General features: G+C 38.1%; 1 long non-coding RNA gene across 1 annotated transcript in view; it reads right to left on the bottom strand.

Moving 5' to 3' along the window:
- Positions 1 to 21,541, bottom strand: part of LOC123328572 — a 36,465-nt gene extending 14,924 nt beyond the window's left edge. The window contains exon 1 of the long non-coding RNA XR_006543490.1: positions 21,386 to 21,541. This is a non-coding gene — a long non-coding RNA (uncharacterized LOC123328572). The remainder of the gene's footprint in view (positions 1 to 21,385) is intronic.
- Positions 21,542 to 22,091: the final 550 nt, after the last annotated feature.

The raw sequence follows: 22,091 nt of genomic DNA, 5'->3' as shown, positions 1-22,091 counted from the left end.
GCTTGACTTGATAAGCCAGCATTCAAATGAGGTTCTTGCAAACAAGTATGTAAGCTTTTGGGATGAAGTTTGCCTCAGTTGATTCTGCATCCTTTAGATATTTCCAATGTTTAGGAGAACTTAGAAAATATTAGCATATTTCCTCCCTGTAAATCCACATCCACAGTATCATGTCATGTGCAAAGTCTCTGCTAACTTCAGTTGCAAATAATGTTAGAACACATGTTGATACAAGATCTCATTTTAAAATAATATATTTTCTTGAAAACTGTTTTAAACATTCTCCCCAAGGAACTTCTCTGGTGGTCTAGGAGCTAAGACTGAACTCCCAATGCAAGGATGTCCTGGGTTCAACCCCTAGTCAGGGAACTGGATCCCATACACTGTAACAAAGACTTCACATGCTGCAATTAAGACCTGGTACAGCCAAATAAATTTAAACAAAAACAAAAAATTCTCATCCAGAGAAGTAAAGTCTATGTTCCTCATTGTTACTTGAGTCAGTTCTACTGGTTGTAGATCAGGATAGCTTTATTTTCATTGCTTAAATGTAGACAATAGTGAGAAATAAGGTTTTTTTTTCATGTTTTTATTATCTCAGCAAACACACAGAATTCTTAAAATCTGCCTTTATGGCTCAGAGAATTTCTTTAACTCTATGATTTGTCTGAATATTTCTTACTACTTATAATTTATAATTACTTACTACTTAGGATAAAACTAAAGCAAGTAACATTAAAATATAATCTCATCTAATCCATCTAATGATCCAGTGAGATGGTAATTGCTAATGAGATAACATTATATGATAAAATTATAGTCAATCCAGATAAAGATAATTTTTCCTTATAAATTTTCAATAATATTTTTCTGTGCATAGCCATGACTTATAATCACAGTCTAGTTAGTACTCTGACCCTGGACCTACTAAGTATTGGACACTAAGACTAAAGGAAATTAAAATAATATTGTTCTCTTTTCCAAACTTTTTTGCTTTGACTTAAAGGCAATGGCAACCCACTCCAGTACTCTTGCCTGGAAAATCCCATGGATGGAGGAGCCTGGTAGGCTGCAGTCCATGGGGTTGCTGAGTCGGTCACAACTGAGCGACTTCACTTTCATTTTTCACTTTCATGCATTGGAGAAGAAATGGCAACCCACTTCAGTGTTCTTGCCTGGAGAATCCCAGGGACAGGGGAGCCTGGTGGGCTGCCGTCTATGGGGTCGCACAGAGTCGGACACGACTGAAGTGATTTAGCAGCAGCAGCAGCAGTTTCTATGTTTATGCAGAATTATTAGTGGTGTTGTCACATGGATCCTTATTTGCTATTCATCCAGTGAGTATAAGTGATAGTTTTGTATAGAACTTACAATGGGCCAGCAATATCCTAAAATTTACATATATAATCTCATTTAATCCATCTAATGATCTAATGAGATGGTAATTGTTAAGCCCATTTTGCCAATGAAGATGTATGACTTAGAGAAATTAAATAACTTGCTGAAATTAGCATGGCTCAGAAGTGGCAGTTCCTGAATTGAAACGCAGACTTTTTTTCTCTAAAACTCAACTTGAGCACTGTTATACTACTTCTGTATGGACTACATACAGACTGCACCTTTTGGAAGCTGCATAGATTTTGTATGCTTTTCTCAAATGAAGAAGAGACTGGTGTTCAAAGTAGCACAGTTAGAATTGGAACTCTAAATTTTCAATCCCTGAAGCCCCTTTCCACTTTGGTGGTCTTGGTAGTACTGACATCACAGACTCAAGTATCGGCAGGAATGAGGTACAGTTTCTACCACACCAGATAACATAAAAAGAAGTCTTTGGGAAGATATTGTGAGAGCAACTTCTAAATAAAATTTGCTTGAGTCTGAATCCGAGAGTGCCACTCTAGTAAGTGAGTGACCAAGCAAGGCATATAATATCACTGGAACTCTGTCCTCCAGTGTGAGAAAATGGAGATATTAATGCATTTTAATTAATTTAAAATTAATGAATTTTTAATTTTAATTTAATTATTAATTAGAGAGTAACTATGGCCAGTAAAAGTGCAAGGAAAGTTCCCATCTCATCCTTCTCACACAGTAAATTTTGGGAAACTCAGTGTGGATGCATGATGTAATTAGGTATAAAATAATGAAAGAATGCTATGCAAGAATTGTAAGAAACTTCTGCAGGATGGAATGGAGTTTCAAGGGAGTATTCCAGGAGAAAATAGGGCTTGAAATGAACTCCAAAAGATGGGAGGAAAATTTGTAAAATTTGAGGAAAAGAAATCTATTTTTTCAAGAAAGACAGCACTAGCTGAATTGTTGGGTGTAGTAAAAGTTCAACTCAGTTTAAAAAGATACCATTCCAATGAAAGTCTTTAATGAGATGTCCATACCCCAGCAGTTGACTCATTTATTTAAATACCCCACAATATTCAAAACTACAGAATTCCATGATGACATGACAGCTTACTCAGTTTCTTGCATTTGGCTACAATACAAACACTGTAGAAACTGAGGACACTTTCCTTGCAGGCAGTATCTTGTCTCTTGAGGAGTTAGCTTTCTCTACTGAGCCCAAGACTGCCAACTACTCCTGTGCCCTTCTTTCAGAAGCAGTGTTTCTGTGCTTTTACTGCCCATGCGCCAAGACCATTTTACATGCATTCACAGAGCAGTTCACCCCTTTTGCTCTGTCAGCCCTTCCTTTAATCTCTACAGAGGCAGCATTACTTTCATTCTAAGCTATCAGTGGTTAATGTGATTAAATTTGTTCACAAAGTCCTTTATGAGTCATGAAGAGTAAAAGTGGAACAAATATGGAACATCTATCATTTATGTTACAATCTGGGTACTTTCATAAACTCTTGATAAGAGTTATGTAGCTGTGGCCTCTTTGGAGGGAGATATGTCAGTAACTTTAAATTCACACACACTTTGCTTTAGCATTCTATTTCTAGAATGTTTGTTATCTATAGTTATATTTACAGGAGTGTCCACCAAAAAAAAAAAAAAAATTGGAAACAAGCTAAATGTCAGTCATGGGAATGGGTGAACTAGTTAAGATTTATATATATTTATATAATGAACTATTATGCAGTCATTCAAAATGAGTTAGATTTGGAAGTGTTGATATAGAAAGACTGCTAACGTACATTGCCAAGTAGAAAGAAAGTTCAAAAAAGCATGCACTCATTTAGATAAGCAGTTCCATTTATTGAAAGGACATTCTTTTCCCAGCTGCACTGTAGCGCCAGTTTTGTCATCAGTCAAGGGTGAATTATATATGTAGCTGTTTCTGGACTCACTGTTCTGTTCCATTAGTCTACCTGTCTATCCTTATGCCAATAATACATTGTCTTAAATACTCTGACTATATATTAAGTCTTGGTAGACTTAATATTCTTAATATTCAGAGAAGGCAATGGCACCCCTCTCCAGTACTCTTGCCTGGAAAATCCCATGGACGGAGGAGCCTGGTGGGCTGCAGTCCATGGGGTCGCTAAGAGTCGGGCACTACTGAGCGACTTCACTTTCACTTTTCACTTTCATGCATTGGAGAAGGAAATGGCAACCCACTCCAGTGTTCTTGCCTGGAGAATCCCAGGGACAGAGGAGCCTAGTGGGCTGCCGTCTATGGGGTCGCACAGAGTCGGACATGACTGAAGCGACTTAGCAACAGCAGCAGCAGCAGACTTAATATTAGGGCTTCCCAGGTGGCACTAATGATAAAGAACCTACCTGCCAATGCAGGAGACACAGATGCAAGTTCAATCCCTGGTCTGGAAGATCCCCTAGAGAAGGGTACTGCAACCCACTCCAGTATCTTGCCTAGAAAATTCCACGGACAGAGGGGCTTGGGGGGCTACAGTTCATTGTGTTACAAAGAGTCGGACATGACTGAAGCAACTTAGCATGCACAGACAGTATTAACTTCTATTTGTATCTTTCAGATTACCTTTGATATCCTTAGCTCTTTATGTTTCCATAAAAACTTTATAATCAATTGATTACAACCTCATACATGTGAAAAAACTTATTCATTTCAAATGTTGATTGCACTGAATCTATGCATCAATTGAGGGGATATGGCACCTTCAGCTCAGTTCAGTTCAGTCACTCAGTCTTGTCAACTCTTTGTGATCCCATAGGCTGTAGCATGCCAGGCTTCCCTGACCATCACCAGCTCCCAGAGCTTGCTGAAACTCATGTTCATCGAGTCAGTAATGCCATCCAACCATCTCATCCTCTGTCGTCCCCTTCTCCTCCTGCCTTGAATCTTTCCCATCACCAGGGTCTTTTCCAATGAGTCAGTTCTTCCCATCAGGTGGCCAAAGTACTGAAGCTTCAGCTTCAGCATCAGTTCTTCCAATGAATATAATATAATATTAATATTGACACCTTAAGAACATTGCATTCCTGTATACTGTGACTGTGGCATATGGTTTTGTTTATTTAGATGTTTTAAAATTTCTCTCACTACTGGTTTATTGTTATCTGGTGAATAGATCTTGTATAGCTTAGTTAGATTTATTCCCAGGTAGTTTATGTTTTTGGTGAAATTATCAGTGGTGTTGTTTTAATGTACTCTGACTAGCCACTCTACTAATATATGGAGAGATTTAGGATCATTAAATGATGTTTAAAATGATAATAAAAGCCACCTAGTACTTACATGTAATAACACAAATGTAATAATATGTAATAATGCAAATATACACAAGATCCTGAAAAATGATAGCAAAAGGAGAGGCAAAATAATTTCTAAATGGTCAAAAAATGAACAGATGTTTCCCCAGAGGATATACAAAAGGCCAAAAAACATATAAAAATCAGTCTTTAGGGAAAGGAACATTAAAATCACAAGATACAGTGAGATACCACTATACAGCCACCAAAATGGGCTAAAGTTTATCACATATTTTCAGATTAATACTAGGAAAGATATAGAATAAACTGGATACGTATTCACAGCTGGTGGGAGTCAGGTTTGGGAGCCAAAGTTTGTAAAACTTTAAAAAAATTGCCTCTGTCTTCTGAAGTTGAACATAAGTAAATGTTACAACCCAGCAGTTATCAGTTCAGTTCAGTCACTCAGTTGTGTAGACTTAGGTGTAGAGATCTCACTTAGGTGTAGAGATGTTTTAAAATGTTTCCATGTTGTAGAATACTTTCAAAATCATCTGTTTCCTGAAAGAAAGGAGAACTTAGTGGAATTCATCTAGACCCAGAATCCTTTTTGATGTTAAATAAAATCTTTTTATATTCTAATCATGTCTCCTTCAGTTCAGTTCAGTTGTTCAGTCGTGTCCTACTCTTTGCGACCCCATGAACCACAGCACTCCAGGCCTCTCCATCCATCACCAACTCCTGGAGTCCACCCAAACCCATATCCATTGAGTCTGTGATGCCATCCAACCATCTCATCCTCTGTCATCCCCTTCTCCTCCTGCCCTCAATCTTTCCCAGCATCAGAGTCTTTTCCAATGAGTCAGCTCTTCGCATCAAGTGGCCAAAGTATTGGAGTTTCAGCTTCAACATCAGTCCTTCCAATGAACACCCAGGGCTGATCTCCTTTAGGATGGACTCCTTGTAGTCCAAGGGACTCTCAAGAGTCTTCTCCAACACCACAATTCAAAAGCATCAATTTTTTGGCACTCAACTTTCTTTATAGTCCAACTCTTACACCCATACATGACCACTAGAAAAACCATAGCCTTGACTAGACAGACCTTTGTTGACAGAGTAATGTCTCTGCTTTTTAATATGCTGTCTAGGTTGGTCATAACTTTCCTTCCAAGGAGTAAGCATCTTTTAATTTCATGGCTACCATCACCATCTGCAGTGATTTTGGAGCCCAGAAAAATAAAGTCAGCCACTGTTTCCACTGTTTCCCCATCTATTTGCCATGAAGTGATGGGATCAGATGCCATGATCTTAGTTTTCTGAATGTTGAGCTTTAAGCCAACTTTTTCACTCTCCTCTTTCACTTTCATCAAGAGGCTTTTTAGTTCCTCTTCACTTTCTGCATTAGGGGTGGTGTCATCTGCATATCTGAAGTTATTGATATTTCTCCCAGCAATCTTGATTCCTGCTTGTGCTTCTTCCAGCCCAGCATTTCTCATGATGTACTCTGCATTAAGTTATATAAGCAGGGTGACAATATATAGCCTTAATGTATTCCTTTTCTTATTTGGAACCAGTCTGTTGTTCCATGTCCAGTTCTAACTGTTGCTTCCTGACCTTCATACAGGTTTCTCAAGAAACCTGTGGTCAAGTGGTCTGGTATTCCCATCTCTTTCAGAATTTTCCACGGTTTATTTTGATCCACACAGTCAAAGGCTTTTACCGCTACATAAATATCCAAGTAATTCAGCATACATCAAAAGACCTGAAAAAAGTGTTTATATTAGCACTATACGTGATAGCCTAACTGTCCCTTAATAGTAGTATATAAATGATAATATGATTACATATTATAATTTACCACATTCTACACATATCTCACTACTATGTTTCTATTAGAAGTTTCATATTAATAAAGTAAGTTAATCAACCTCTGCTTCATGCAGCACCATGCATGAATTTTATAAACACATAATGTTGAATGTAAACAGCCTGATACATAAGAACACAGCTCATACAACCCCATTTGTCCAGGCAAACTAACTTATAAAGTTAGGATTCATGGTAGGAATTATCTCTTGGGTGGAAGGAAAAAGTAATATTTGGGAGATGGCAGGAAAGGATCAGATTTTGGGGTAGTTGTAGTATTCCAGTTCTGAATCTGAGTGATGATGATATAGGTATGTTCACTTTAATCGTAACTCATCAGTTACCCCTTAGTGGATTGTGTACTTTTCTCTAAATATGTTATAATTAATAAAAACTTTCTAAGCATACAATAGAAAATGGAGCTTTTTTGGATACATATGAAAGAAACTATTTTATTGATAACTAAAACTAGTTATCCAGAGAGAAGTCTTAGTTTTAATTTTAGACCTTCTTTATTATTTATTTTTATCTATTAGGATATATAGTTTGTATAATGTTTACAGAAAATTTTAAAATTTCTGCAAAAATATCTAGGAAATTACTTGTATGAAGTAAAATTTTAGTACTTCGATAGACAGAACTAGATTACCACTAGTAAGTTTTCTTAAGTCAATTGCCTTGTTGAAATTCATACATTTACTAATAAATATAATAATTATATTACCTAAAATGTTTTGCATTAGACAAGTTTCTGGACTCAAAGTCTACTTCGAATTTCACTACAACATAGAGTCATCTTATAATATAACAAATATATTTAATTCTTAGCTGGTTTTGATTTTGTGTCTATAATCTTGGTAATCTTATTTACCAAAACACTGAATAATTATTATTTTGCTCTTGATCTTAAAGAGCTTGGGTTTTTTTATTAGAAAAGTCTGAATTTAGATGATTTCTTCAGTTACTGTGTGATCTTGAGCAAATTTCTTAAACACCTTGAGCTTCAGTTTATTTATAAATTAAGGATAACCATTACACCATATAACTTTATTGTACAAACTAAATAGTAAAACATATTTCAAACAATTTCCATAACATTATGGAAGTGATGTAACAAATGACAACCATTGGGATTCAATAGATCATATGGTCTATAGCCAAATATAATGATCTCTAATGGTGGAGAGGTCCGACCGAATGTGGTCCACTGGAGAAGGGAATGGCAAACCACTTCAGTATTCTTGCCTTGAGAACCCCATGAACAGTATGAAAAGGCAAAATGATAGGATACTGAAAGAGGAACTCCCCAGGCCGGTAGGTGCCCAATATGCTACTGGAGATCAGTGGAGAAATAACTCCAGAAAGAATGAAGGAATGGAGCCAAAGCAAAAACAATACCAAGTTGTGGATGTGATAGAAGCAAGGCCCAATGCTGTAAAGAGCATATTGCATAGGAACCTGGAATGTCAGGTCCATGAATCAAGGCAAATTGGAAGTGGTCAAACAGGAGATGGCAAGAGTGAACATCAACATGCTAGGAGTCAGCGAACTAAAATGGACTGGAATGGGTGAATTTAACTCAGAAGACCATTATATCTACTACTGCAGGCGGGAATCCCTTAGAAGAAATGGAGTAGCCATCATGGTCAACAAAAGAGTCCGAAATACAGTATTTGGATGCAATCTCAGAAATGACAGAATGATCTCTGTTCATTTCCAAGGCAAACCATTCCATATCAGAGTAATCCAAGCCTATGCCCCAACCAGTAACTCTGAAGAAGTTGAAGTTGAATGGTTCTATGAAGACCTACAAGACCTTTTAGAACTAACACCCCAAAAAAGATGTCCTTTTCATTATAGGGAACTGGAATGCAAAAGTAGGAAGTCAAGAAACACCTGGAGTAACAGGCAAATTTGACCTTGGAATACAGAATGAAGCAGGGGGAAGGCTAATAGAGTTTTGCCAAGAGAACGCACTGGTCATAGCAAATACCCTCTTCCAACAACACAAGAGAAGACTCTATACATGGACATCACCAGATGGTCAACACCGAAATCAGATTGATTATATTCTTTGCAGCCAAAGATGCAGAAGCTCTATACAGTCAGCAAAAACAAGACCGGGAGCTGACTGTGACTCAGATCATGAACTCCTTATTGCCAAATTCAGACTCAAATTGAAGAAAGTAGGGAAAACCACTAGACCATTCAGGTATGACCTAAATCAAATCCCTTATGATTATACAGTGGAAGTGAGAAATAGATTTAAGGGACTAGATCTGATAGATAGAGTGCCTGATGAACTATGGATGATGGTTTGTGACATTGTACAGGAGACAGGGATCAAGACCATCCCCATGGAAAAGAAATGCAAAAAAGCAAAATGGCTGTCTGGAGAGGCCTTACAAATAGCTGTGAAAAGAAGAGAAGCGAAAAGCAAAGGAGAAAAGGAAAGATATAAACATCTGAATGCAGAGTTCCAAAGAATAGCAAGAAGAGATAAGAAAGCCTTCCTCAGTGATCAATGCAAAGAAATAGAGGAAAACAACACAATGGGTAAGATTAGAAATCTCCTCAAGAAAATTAGAGATACCAAGGGAACATTTCATGCTAAGATGGGCTCGATAAAGGACAGAAATGGTATGGACCTAACAGAAGCAGAAGATACTAAGAAGAGGTGTCAAGAATACGCAGAAGAACTGTACAAAAAAGATCTTCATGACTCAGATAATCATGATGGTATTATCACTCACCTAGAGCCAGACATCCTAGAATGTGAAGTCAAGTGGGCCTTAGAAAGCATCACTATGAACAAAGCAAGTGGAGGTCATGAAATTCCAGTTGAGCTATTTCAAGTCCTGAAAGATGATGCTGTGAAAGTGCTGCACTCAATATGCCAGCAAATTTGGAAAACTCAGCAGTGGCCACAGGACTGGAAAAGGTCCGTTTTCATTCCAATCCCAAAGAAAGGCAATGCCAAAGAATGCTCAAACTACCGCACAATTGCACTCATCTCACATGCTAGTAAAGTAATGCTCAAAATTCTCCAAGCCAGGCTTCAGCAATACATGAACCGTGAACTTCCAGATGTTCAAGCTGGTTTTAGAAAAGGCAGGGGAACCAGAGATCAAATTATCTGCTGGATCATCAAAAAAGCAAGAGAGTTCCAGAAAAACTTCTATTTCTTCTTTATTGACTATGCCAAAGCCTTTGACTGTGTGGATCACAATAAACTGTGGAAAATTCTGAAAGAATTTTCTGGAATACCAGAGCACCTGACCTGCCCCTTGAGAAACCTATATGCAGGTCAGGAAGCAAGAGTTAGAACTGGACATGGAACAGCAGACTGGTTCCAAATAGGAAAAGGGGTACGTCAGGCTGTATATTGTCACCCTGCTTATTTGACTTATATGCAGAGTACATCATGAGAAACACTGGGCTGGAAGAAGCACAAGCTGGAATCAAGATTGCTGAGAGAAATATCAATAACCTCAGATATGCAGATGACACCACCCTTATGGCAGAAAGTGAAGAGGAACTAAAAAGCCTCTTGATGAAAGTGAAAGAGGAGAGTGAAAAAGTTGGCTTAAAGCTCAACATTCAGAAAACTAAGATCATGGCATCTGGTTCCATCACTTCATGGGAAATAGATGGGGAAACAGTGGAAACAGTGTCAGACTTTATTTTTCTGGGCTCCAAAATCACTGCAGATGGTGACTGTAGCCATGAAATTAAAAGATGCTTACTCCTTGGAAGGAAAGGAGTATGACCAACCTAGACAGCATATTAAAAAGCAGAGACATTGCTTTGCCAATAAAGGCCCGTCTACTCAGGGCTATGGTTTTTCCAGTAGTCATGTATGGATGTGAGAGTTGGACTGTGAAGACAGCTGAGTGGCAAAGAATTGATGCTTTTGAACTGTGGTGTTGGAGAAGACTCTTGAGAGTCCCTTGGACTGCAAGGAGATCCAACCAGTCCATTCTGAAGGAGATCAGTCCTGGGTGTTCTTTGGAAGGACTGATGCTAAAGCTGAAACTCCAATACTTTGGCCACCTGATGCGAAGAGTTGACTCATTGGAAAAGACTCTGATGCTGGGAGCGATTGGGGGTAGGAGGAGAAGGGGACAACAGAGGATGAGATGGCTGGATAGCAACACCGACTTGATGGACATGAGTTTGAGTGAACTCTGGGAGTTGGTGATGGATAGGGAGGCCTGGCGTGCTGCAATTCATGGGGTTGCAAAGAGTCAGACATGACTGAGTGACTGAACTGAACTGACTGAACTTTTATCTAATTTTGCTTGTTGATGATGATAAGGAGAGTATATCATTGAAGTTATATTACTAGAAAAAATTTATAACAATGTATGGTAATGAATGTTAACTAGAATTACTACCATGATCATGCTCGTGCATACTCAGTTGTTAAGTTATGTCCAACTCTTGTGACCACATGGACTGTAGACTTCAGGTTCCTTTGTCTGTGGGATTTTCTGGGCAAGAGTACTGGCATGGTTCATTGGGCACCTTCCTGACCCAGGATTGAGCTTGCAGCTTCTGTGTTGGCAGGTGGACTCTTTACTACAAGCCGTGAGGGAAACTATGTATTATATGAACACATATGTATGTATCTTGAATCATTATTTTGCACACCTGAAACTAGTATAGCATTATAGAAGGGGAAGGCAAACCACTGCAGTATTCTTGACCTAAGAGCTCCATGAACAATATAAAAAGGCAAAAATATATGATACTTGAAGATGAGCCCCAAGTCAGTACATGTCCACTGCTACTGGGGAAGAGATGGGAGAAATAGCTCCAGAAAGAATGAAGAGACTGGGCCAAAACGGAAATGACACTCAACACTGGATGTGTCTGCTGGTGAAAGTAAAGTCCAATGCTGTAAAGAACAATATTGCATCGGAACCTGGAATGTTAGGTTCATGAATCAAGCTAAATTGGATGTGATCAAGCATGAGATGGCAAGAGTGAATGCTGACATTTTAGGAATCATGAACTAAAATGAATGGGAATGGGTGAATAAATTAAGATGACCATAATGTCTACAACTCTGGGCTAGAATACCTTAGAAGAAAAGAGTAGCCCTCATAGTCAACAAAACAGTCTGAAATGCACTACTTGGATGCAATCTCAAAAACGACAGAATGATCTCTGTTTGTTTCTAAGGCATATCAATATCACAGTAATCCAAGTCTATGTCCTGACTAGTAATGCTGAAGAATCTGAAGTTGAACGGTTCTATGAAGACCTACAAGACCTTCTAGAAGGACACCAGAAAAGATGTCCCCTATGGGACTGGAATGCAAAAGTAGGAAGTCAAGAAATACCTGAAGTAACAGGCAAATTTGGCCTTGAAGTACAAAATAAAGCAGGTCAAAGGCTCACAGAGTTTTCCAAGAGAATGCACTGGTCAAGGCAAACACCCTCTTCCAACAACACAAGAGAAGACTCTACACATGACTATCACCAGATGGTCAATACTGAAATGAGATTGATTATATTCTTCACAAATATGGAGAAGCTCTATACAGTCAGCAAAAACAAGACCAGGGGCTGACTGTGGCTCAGATCATAAACTCCTTATTGCCAAATTCAGACTTAAATTGAAGTATGGAAAACCACCAGACCATTCAGGTATGACCTCAATCAAATCCCTTACAATTATATAGTGGAAATGACAAATAGATTCAGGGGATTATATCGGAGAGACAGAGTGCATGAAGAACTATGAACAGAGGTTTGTGACACTGTGCAGGAGGCAGTGATCAAGACTATCCCCAAGAAAAAGAAATGCAAAAAGGCAAAATAGTTGTCTGGGGAGGCCTTACAAATAGCTGAGGAAAAAAAAAAGAAGGGAAAGGCAAAGGAGAAAAGGAAAGATATATCCATTTGAATGCAGAGTTCCAAAGAATAGCAAGGAGTGATAAGAAAGCCTTCCTCAGTGATCATTGCAAAGAAATAGAGTAAAACAACAGAATGGGAAAGATTAGAGATTTCTTCAAGAAAATTAGAGGTACCACAGAAATATTTCATACAAAAATGGGCACAATAAAGGACAGAAATGGTATGGACCTAACAGAAGCAGAAGATATTAAGAAGAGGTGGCAAGAATACACAGAAGAACTACACAAAAAAAGATCTTCATGACACAGATGATCATGATGGTGTGATCACTCACCTAGAGCCAGACATCCTAGAATGCAAAGTCAAGTGGGCCTTAGGAAGCAACTATGAACAAAGTTACTGAAGGTGATGGAATTCCAGTTGAGCTATTTCAAATCCTAAAAGATGATGTTGTGAAAGTGCTGCACTCAATATGCCAGCAAATGTGGAAAACTCAGCAGTGGCCACAGGACTGGAAAAGGGCAGTTTTCATTCCAATCCCAAAGAAAGACAATGCCAAAGAATGTTCAAACTACCACACAATTGCACTCATCTCACATGCTAGCAAAGTAATGCTCAAAATTATCCAAGCCAGGCTTCAACAACATGTAAATCATGAACTTCCAGATGTTCAAGCTGGTTTTATAAAAGGCAGAGGAGCCAGATTTCAAATTGACAGCATCTGTTGGATCATTATAAAAGCAAGACAGTTCCAGAAAAATATCTACTTCTGCTTTACTGACTACGCTTAGGCCTTTGACTGTGTGGATCACAACAAACTGTGGAAATTTCTTCAAGAGATGAGAAGACCAGACCATCTGACCTACCTCTTGAGAAATCTGTATGCAGGTCAGGAAGAAACAGTTAGAACTGAACATAAAAATAAGGGAAAGGAGTATGTCAAGGCTGTATACTGTCACCCTGCTTATTTAACTTATATGCAGAGTACATCATGAGAACTGGATGAAGCACAAGCTGGAATCAAGAATGCTGAGAGAAATATCAATAACCTCAGATATGCAGATAACACCACCCCTATGGCAGAAAGCGAAGGAGAACTAAAGAGCCTCTTGATGAAAGTGAAAGAGGAGAGTGAAAAAGTTGGCTTAAAGCTCAACATTCAAAAAACTAAGATCTTGGCATCTGGTCCCATCACTTCATGTCAAATAGATGGTAAAAAAATGGAAAGAGTGACAGATTTTCTTTTCTTGGGCTCTAAAATCACTGTGGATGGTGACTGCAGTCATGAAATTAAAAGATGCTTACTCCTTGCAATGAAAGCTATGACAATCCTAGACGGTGAATTAAAAAGAAGATTCATCACTTTGCCATCAAAGATCCATATAGTCAAAGCTATTTTTTTTCCAGCAGTCATGTACAGATGTGAGAATTATACCATAGACCTACTGAGCTACAAGGGACGTCTTAATGCCTAAGAATTGATGCTTTCAAATGCATTGTTGGAGAAGACTCTTGAGAGTCCTTTGGACAGCATGGAGATCAAACTAGTCATCCTAAAGGAAATCAACCTTGAATATTCATTGGAAGGACTGATGCTGAAGCTGAAACTCCAATACTTTGGCCACCTGATGGGAAGAGCTGACTCGTTGGAAAAGAGCTGACTCATTGTAAAAGACCCTGATGCTGGGAAAGACTGAAGACAAGAGGAGAAGAGGGTGACAGAGGATGAGATGGTTGGATGGCATCACTGACTCAATGGACATGAGTTTGAGCAACCTGCTGGAGATAATGAAAGAGGGGGAAGCCTGGTGTCCTGTACTCCATGGGGTCGCAAAGAGTCAGACACACTGAGCAACTGACAACGGCAAATATGTCAATTATATGTCATTTTTTAAAAAAGGACTACTTTCTTAGAAATTATTATCCTTCTTATGTCATTTTGATTTACTCTTTAAAATCTTGTCTTGTATAAAATTATAGTTTGTAAATATCAATTATCTTATGGATTTCCTCATAGATTACAATCACCCTATAGATACCCGAGATCTAAGTTGGATCTGAATGATTGTATAAATTGCTTTGAAAAAGAAATCAGAAATATGTGACCTCCAACAAAGTCACAAATCTTTTCAAAGACTTTCTGAGTTGGTTATCTTAATATCCTTTGGTAGTATATATCACATATATAGCACACCTTCTACAGATTTTCAACTGATTAACTTTGGTGGCTATCAGTGAAGCTGTAGCCTCAAGAAACTCTTAAGACCAGCAATAGCCACCAATAGAAGGCAATAGCAATTACTTGCAAAGTGTCATTTTTAAGTTTCTGAGCCCAATCAAACTTATGGGTATATAAAGGGGTTTCTTTGTATATAAATGTAAATATGTTTTAAAACTGGAACTATTGAAAATATTTGAAGAAAATATAATGACTCTGTTCCTTTCATCCTAAAATTTGACCTTAGAAATCATAATTCTTCATATGCTGCATTGAAAAATAAAAATAGAACAAAATTGAAATGCTCACAAAAACCTTAAGTATGCTTTCAGTTCATCAGCTGTATCCTGACAAGTGAATGCTAATTTGTACAACCTTCATTGTAGGGTAGTATTTTACGAAAGATTTTTAAAATCAATAATCAGTATTAATTCAATTATGGAGGGATTAAGTGTGTTTATAATGTGGTTCTTACAAACATATTGATTTCCCTATATTAGTAGAGGATTTTACTATCATTAATGGAATTTCAGTTCAGTTCAGTTCGGTTGCTTAGTCATGTCTGACTCTTTGCGACCCCATGAACCTCAGCAGGCCAGGCCTACCTGTCCATCACCAACTCCCAGAGTCTACCCAAACCCATGTCCATTGAGTTGGTGATGCCATCCAACAATCTCATCCTCTGTTATCCCCTTCTCCTCCTGCCCTCAATCTTTCCCAGCATCAGGGTCTTTTCTAATGAGTCAGCTCTTTGCATCAAGTGGCCAAAGTATTGGGAGTTTCAGCTTCAGCATCAGTCCTTCTACTGAACACCCAGGACTGATCTCCTTTAGGATGGACTGGTTGGATCTCCTTGTAGTCCAAGGGACTCTCAAGAGTCTTCTCCAACACCACAGTTCAAAAGCATCAATTCTTCGGTGCTCAGCTTTATTTATGGTCTAACTCTCACAGCCATACATGACTACTGGAAAAACCATAGCTTTGACTAGAAAGACTTTTGTTGTCAAAATAATGAATCTGCCTTTTTTTTTTTTTTAATTTTTATTTATTCTATTTTTTTTTAAGGCAGCCATGAGAAAAGAGCTTTTATTAAGGTTTCTTTTTTTTTTTTTTTTTTTACTTTACAATATTGTATTGGTTTTGCCATACATCAACATGAATCCACCATGGGTGAACACATGTTCCCCATCCTGAACCCCCTTCCTAACTCCCTCCCTGTACCATACCTCTGGGTCAACCCAGTGCACCAGCCCCAGGCTTCCTGTATCATGCATCGAACCTGGACTGGTGATTCGTTTCTTATATCATATTATACATGTTTCAATGCCATTCTCCCAAATCATCCCACCCTCTCCCTCTCCCACAGAGTCCAAAAGACTGTTTTATACATCTATGTCTCTTTTTTTCTCTTGCATACAGGGTTATCATTACTGTCTTTCTAAATTCCATATTTATGTGTTAGTATACTGTATTGGTGTTTTTCTTTCTGGCTTACTTCACTCTGTATAATAGGCTCCAGTTTCATCCACCTCATTAGAACTGATTCAAATGTATTCTTTTTAATGGATGAGTAATACTCCATTGTGTATATGTACCATAGCTTTCTTATCCATTCATCTGCTGATGGACATCTAGGTTGCTTCCATGTCCTTGCTATTATAAATAGTGCTGCGATCAACATTGGGGTACACGTGTCTCTTTCAATATGCTGTTTAGGTTGGTCATAGCTTTTCTTCCAAGGAGCAAGCCTCTTTTAATTTCATGGCTACAATCACCATCTGCAGTGATTTTGAATCTCCCAAAATAAAGTCTCTCACTGTTTCCACTGTTTCCCCATCTATTTGCCATGAAGTGATGGGACCAGATGCCATAATCTTAGTGTTCTGAATGTTGAGCTTTAAGCCAACTTTTTCCACTCTACTCTTTCACTTTCATCAAGAGGCTCTTTAGTTCTTCTTTGCTTGCTGCCATAAAGGTGGTGTCATCTGCATATCTGAAGTTATTGATATTTCTCCCAACAATCTTGATTCCAGGTTGTGCTTCATCCAGCCTGGCATTTCTCATGATGTACTCTGCATGTTGGGAAGTGCAGCGCAAAATAGCCTTGAAGGAGAAGGTCTTTGGGAAAATGGCAGAAGGCCAAAAATACCCAGACTTTGCATACTGAAGCTGAAAAACATCTCCTGCCTTTAACTGTGCTCGGCGCCAAGATTTAATAACTAAACATTAAAGATGTTGCTTGAGAAAAAGGGTCATTGGGATAAACACATGGGTCATTTAGAACGTGCTGTCCTTGAAATATCTTTTACTGATTATGTCTTAACCCCGTACGTGCTCTGCTGGCTGTATACTCTAAGCTCTTTGTTCCTGCTTCAATAAAAAAGGCTCAACTGCAAAAATAAACTTGTCAGTCCTTGCGAGAGACTGTCCGAGTGTTGTTCTTTCAGGTTCGTCGTTTCCAAGTCCTGGGGAAAAAATCCCCAACACTGCATATAAGTTAAATAAGCAGGGTGACAGTATTCAGCCTTGATGTACTCCTTTCCCAGTTTGGAAACAGTCTGTTGTTCCATGTCCAGTTCTAACTGTTGCTTCTTGACCTGCATACAGATTTCTCAAGAGGCAGGTCAGGTGGTCTGGTATTCCCATCTCTTTCAGAATTTCCCACAGTTTGTTGTGATCCACACAGTCAAAGGCCTAAGCGTAGTCAGTAAAGCAGAAGTAGATATTTTTCTGGAACTGTCTTGCTTTTATAATGATCCAACAGATGCTGTCAATTTGAATTCTGGCTCCTCTGCCTTTTCTGAGTCCAACTGGAACATCTGGAAGTTCATGGTTCATGTACTGTTGAAGCCTGGCTTGGAGAATTTTGAGCATTACTTTGCTAGTGTGTGAGATGAGTGCAATTGTGTATCAGTGTTTTCCAGAGTTTAATAATATGGTTTTTCAAGCTGGACATTGACAATATTAGAAGTCACTGGAAACATTTTTCCTTAGGAGAGGATGGTAGTTTTATCACTTTTTTTCTCCCATTCCTTAGGAATGATTTTTAGTCTTGGAGTGAGAAATGTGACAAAGTGAAGTAAACAAACTCCAGGTGATCAGTGCCATTTCTAGGGACAGACAAAAGTGTTTTATTTCTTTTTAAAATATTTCCCCCCCCCGATTTTAGAGTGGTTACTGTATCTTTGTATATCACACATTAAGATCATTGAAGATTTTAAATTTTGTATTATTTTGTTTAACACAACCATGTATTTCCACACTTGTGATTTTACTTTTCAGACAGCTCACAAAGTTCTGAAAACTCAATACAGTTGTATTAATTTTTTTTTTTCTTAAGGACAAAGGGTTGTAAGAATAGGGTCTGTTTCCTGCTCCTAGAACCTGCTTCCTTCTTTCTTCCTCTTCTTTCAGATTGCTACAATTTACCCTTCAGGATGGGGCTGAAAAGTGACTTTCTAAGTGCCTGGAAAATCCCATGGATGGAGGAGCCTGGTAGGCTGCAGTCCAGAGGGTCGCTAAGAGTCAGACACGACTGAGCGACTTCACTTTCACTTTTCACTTTCATGCATTGGAGAAGTAAATGGCAACCCGCTCCAGTGTTCTTGCCTGGAAAATCCCAGGGACGGTGGAGCCTGATGGGCTGCTGTCTATGGGGTCGCACAGAGTCGGACATGACTCTGCAGTAGCAGGGAGCTTCCCTGATGCCCTAGACAAGGCTAAGCTTCCATTTTGTGCAATGCCTTGCCACCCAGTACTTTTACTATAAAAATAACTCATTTATTTAACACTGAGTGATTTTAATCACACGGCCTTCTTAAATAGCATCTAAATTATCTGAATTTTTATTGGTTTTTATACTGTTTTGTTTTGCTTCTTTTGAAATAGACCATGGCCACTCAAATCCTAGTTCACTGATAGTCCTATTGAACTTAAAATGAAGTTGTATTAAATGTAAAAATGTGTGTATAAATACACATTAAACATAAAAAGGGATATAGTAATTCAAATTGCTCTGTCACAACCTCGTAAAAATATGTAGACATCATTTATCTCTAGCAAAGTAGAGCTTTTTACCCCCCCTTACTTCTTTTTTAAGTTGCAATGTTTCTCAGGTTCAACATCAAAAGCAGCCATCAGTCCACAGAGTTTATACTACAAACTTTCAGTTGCTTTTGTGGTACTCGTTAAACCTGAAGGACATCCTTAATTGCCTGAGATGCATGTAAACAACTATATATTAATGGGTTATGTTAGTACAGTTTAACTGGGCTATGTTCCAAAATATACAAACTTTGCATGTACAGATCCACAGTATAAAAATACTTTTCTGTTCTTCAGGGTAATTAGGAGATTGTACAAAGAAGTAGACAAATTATGAGAATTCACTGGAGTACAATACCATAATGCTATGAATAGAAAGTTTGATTTACGATGAAAGCTTGGAAGAGAGACCTAGTGAAAACTGGCAAACATTGACTCAGAGGGGGTTGGGGGGGGTAGTGTGAGGAGGACATAATTATAGACTGAAAATATTTGAAGGCGCTGTTGCCCACTAAGAGGAAACAAGATTCACATTTTATCTTTTCCATCTTGTCTTTGGCATTTTCATTCACTCCTGCAGATTTTTAGGGTGTTTTCCAAAACTTTCGCCCTCCAGTGCACCTGCTGATGGAATATTTTCAGCTGAATATCTTACTATTGTTGTTTTGAAATCGTATTCGATCCCCTAAAAACCTTTTTTTCCACACTCAATTTGCCTGATTTTACCAGTAGAAGTTTAATTTCCTAAGCTTGGGCTGCTTCTAATGCCAGCATCGTACACCTAGTAAGAACCACACAACTCAATCACGTCCAATTAGTCCTTAAGTCTTGTTGACTTTTCCTTTACGCTGTCTTTAATTTCTGTCAATGTTCTTTGAGTCTCTGCCAGAGCTGCCATTTTAGTTCAGGTCATGGATATAGTATAACAAGCTTCAACATCTCCATTTGTTTTCTCCTTCTCCAAGCCGTCTTGTGCATTTAATTGTTACTTGCATACTCTTTACCCATTGAGGGACAAATATAGTGTTCTTAATATATGCGACATTAAAAAAAATATATATATATATATATATAGGTTCAGTACAGTAACACTGTATAAACCATATAGTGACAAAAGACCAAAGTGACCAAAATTTTTTTCTCTCAGAAAACAATCCTCTGTGTACACTGTGTGTGCGTGTGTGTGTGTGTGTGTGTATTCCTGTGTATACTTATGCATGCTGTCATGGAAGTGAATCCCCTGAGAGGTTGTGATAGCTCCAGAAATAAAATACTGAAATACCTAAACAGTAGACTTTTGACATTTTGCAAACTATGAGGGAAGAAAGGAGCTAGGTAATTGCAAACTTTAGGTGTGGTGAAAGCATGAGCTACTCTATAGCAGTGCTATTTAATAGAACTTGCCAAGTGATAAAACATGTCCATATGGTAGTCACTAGTTCCCTGTGATTATTGAACACTTAAAATGCTGTGAGTGCAGCTGAGAAACTGAATTTTAAATTTTATTTTATTTTAATCAACTTAAATCTAAGTAGACACATGCAGCTAAAAGGCTACCATATTGGACAGCAAAGATCTCCAATTAGAAACTTTCAAGGATAATGGGCTTAATGAATATTAAGCTTTATTTATGGCTTTTGTTGCAATCACCCACAAGTTCTAGGTGGATTTGCTTTTGGATAGCTACATACAGGGACCATGTAGATTTCTGTTAAAAACTTAGCCTAACATTGCATAATACATCTTATATCTACATTATGTAGCCTATTTCTCTTGCCTATTCATTCCAAAATTTTTATTGCCTATCTACTATACAACAGGCACTATTCTTGATCATAGAGATACACAAATTTCAAATCCCTGTTGTCATGGACCTTTTTCTAAAAAGAGATATAGGCAAAAAATAAACATACACCAAGTAGTGAAAGTTTTGTGAAGAAAGATAAAGCAAGGGGCTAAAGAGTTGCAGAGGATCCTACTTTTAGAACGGTTATCATAAAAGAGTTCTGAGGAGACAGCGTTTGAGACCTGAAGGAAATGAGGGAGTGAGTTTTGAAGATAAAGAGGGAAGGGAATTCTGAGTACAGGGATCAACAGATGCCAAGTCTCTGAGAAGTGAATGTTCATAGTAAACAGATGCCCAAGTTTTTCATACTGTGCAACCAGGTGAATGAAGTTGCCTACTAAGATGGGAAAGTCTAAAGGAGAGCTGGTATATGGGGAAAATCAAGAGTTTACTTTGGGATATGTTAAATTTGACATGGCCATTGGACATCCAAGTGGAAATATTCAATAGCAGGCCAGATTCTTGGATTGAGGTATGGATTTGTCACTGAGATGATGTTTAACACCATGAGCATAGGTATGGTTTCTTTACAGGTGAGTCATATATACCAAAGACTGGGTCACTCTATTATTTAGAAGTTTAGAATGTATGATGGAATCAATAAAGGAGACTGAGAACAGAGAATCTGAATGAAGGGCAAGAGTGTAGAGACTCAGAAGCTAAGAAATTAGAAGGTATTTAGTGAGAGGGAGGAGTCAGCTGAGAAGTAAAGATAAAGACTGAAAATATTCCATTAACTATGGTAACATGGAAGTCATTAGTTGCCGTGATAAGTTAGGTAGGAAAAGAAGACATGGTTCTTTTCCAGAAAAATCTGTCTAATAGCCAATCAAGAAGACTGGTAGAATCTAGGGAAATGTGCAAAAGATGTCTGTGCTTTCTCCCTCCACTTACCACACATTAGGGAATTCGGAATTCACCTTGGATGGCATAATGAAATTCTTCCTCCAGGGTCTTCTTCTCCATCTGTTCCTCTTCTTCAATCTCCTCAGTCTCTGCCCTCAATAGAATCAAAGTTCTGTTGATACTTCTGCTTTTCCTCTGGCTTGGTTCCTTCCATCTTCCCCTCCCCAAACCTGGGTATAGAGACTTCAGGACAGAACATTGACAATACAAACAATCCTTTCTATCGTTAACATTAACTACTTCTTATTGCTGTCTCAAGTATTTTTATAATTTTAAAAAATCTGTCTCAATTTTTTTCCTGACCAAAAACCAAATGCTCATCTGTTATTAGTTTGGTTTTTTAAATTGCAGTTTGCATGTCCCAAACACAGTAATTTCAATTGTCATTACCCTTCTCTACATTTTTTCTTTTTGCTATGGCATTTATCACCTTCTAGCATATGCTATAATTTAATTGTTAATTGTGCTCACTGCTTATTCATTTTCTTTTCTGCTAGACATAAACCCCAAATGAGCAGTGATTGTTTCTGTTTTGCTCACTGATATGCCCTAAATGCTTATTACAGGGCCTGGCTTGTAGTGTAGATGCTCAGGAAATTGTTGCTGAATAAATGAATGTTCTGTTCTGGTCTTGGTGTGGGATGTGCTGATGTGCTATATTGCAGGAAGTAGATGCAAGTGAAGGAAGAGGCCACAGCTATTAATAATACATAATATTAA

Source organism: Bubalus bubalis, chromosome 2 (genome assembly GCF_019923935.1).
Source record: "Bubalus bubalis isolate 160015118507 breed Murrah chromosome 2, NDDB_SH_1, whole genome shotgun sequence".
NCBI classification, from domain to species: domain Eukaryota; kingdom Metazoa; phylum Chordata; class Mammalia; order Artiodactyla; family Bovidae; genus Bubalus; species Bubalus bubalis.
The sequence above is the reverse complement of the archived record's forward strand: the minus strand, read 5'-3'. Positions and strand labels throughout refer to the sequence as shown.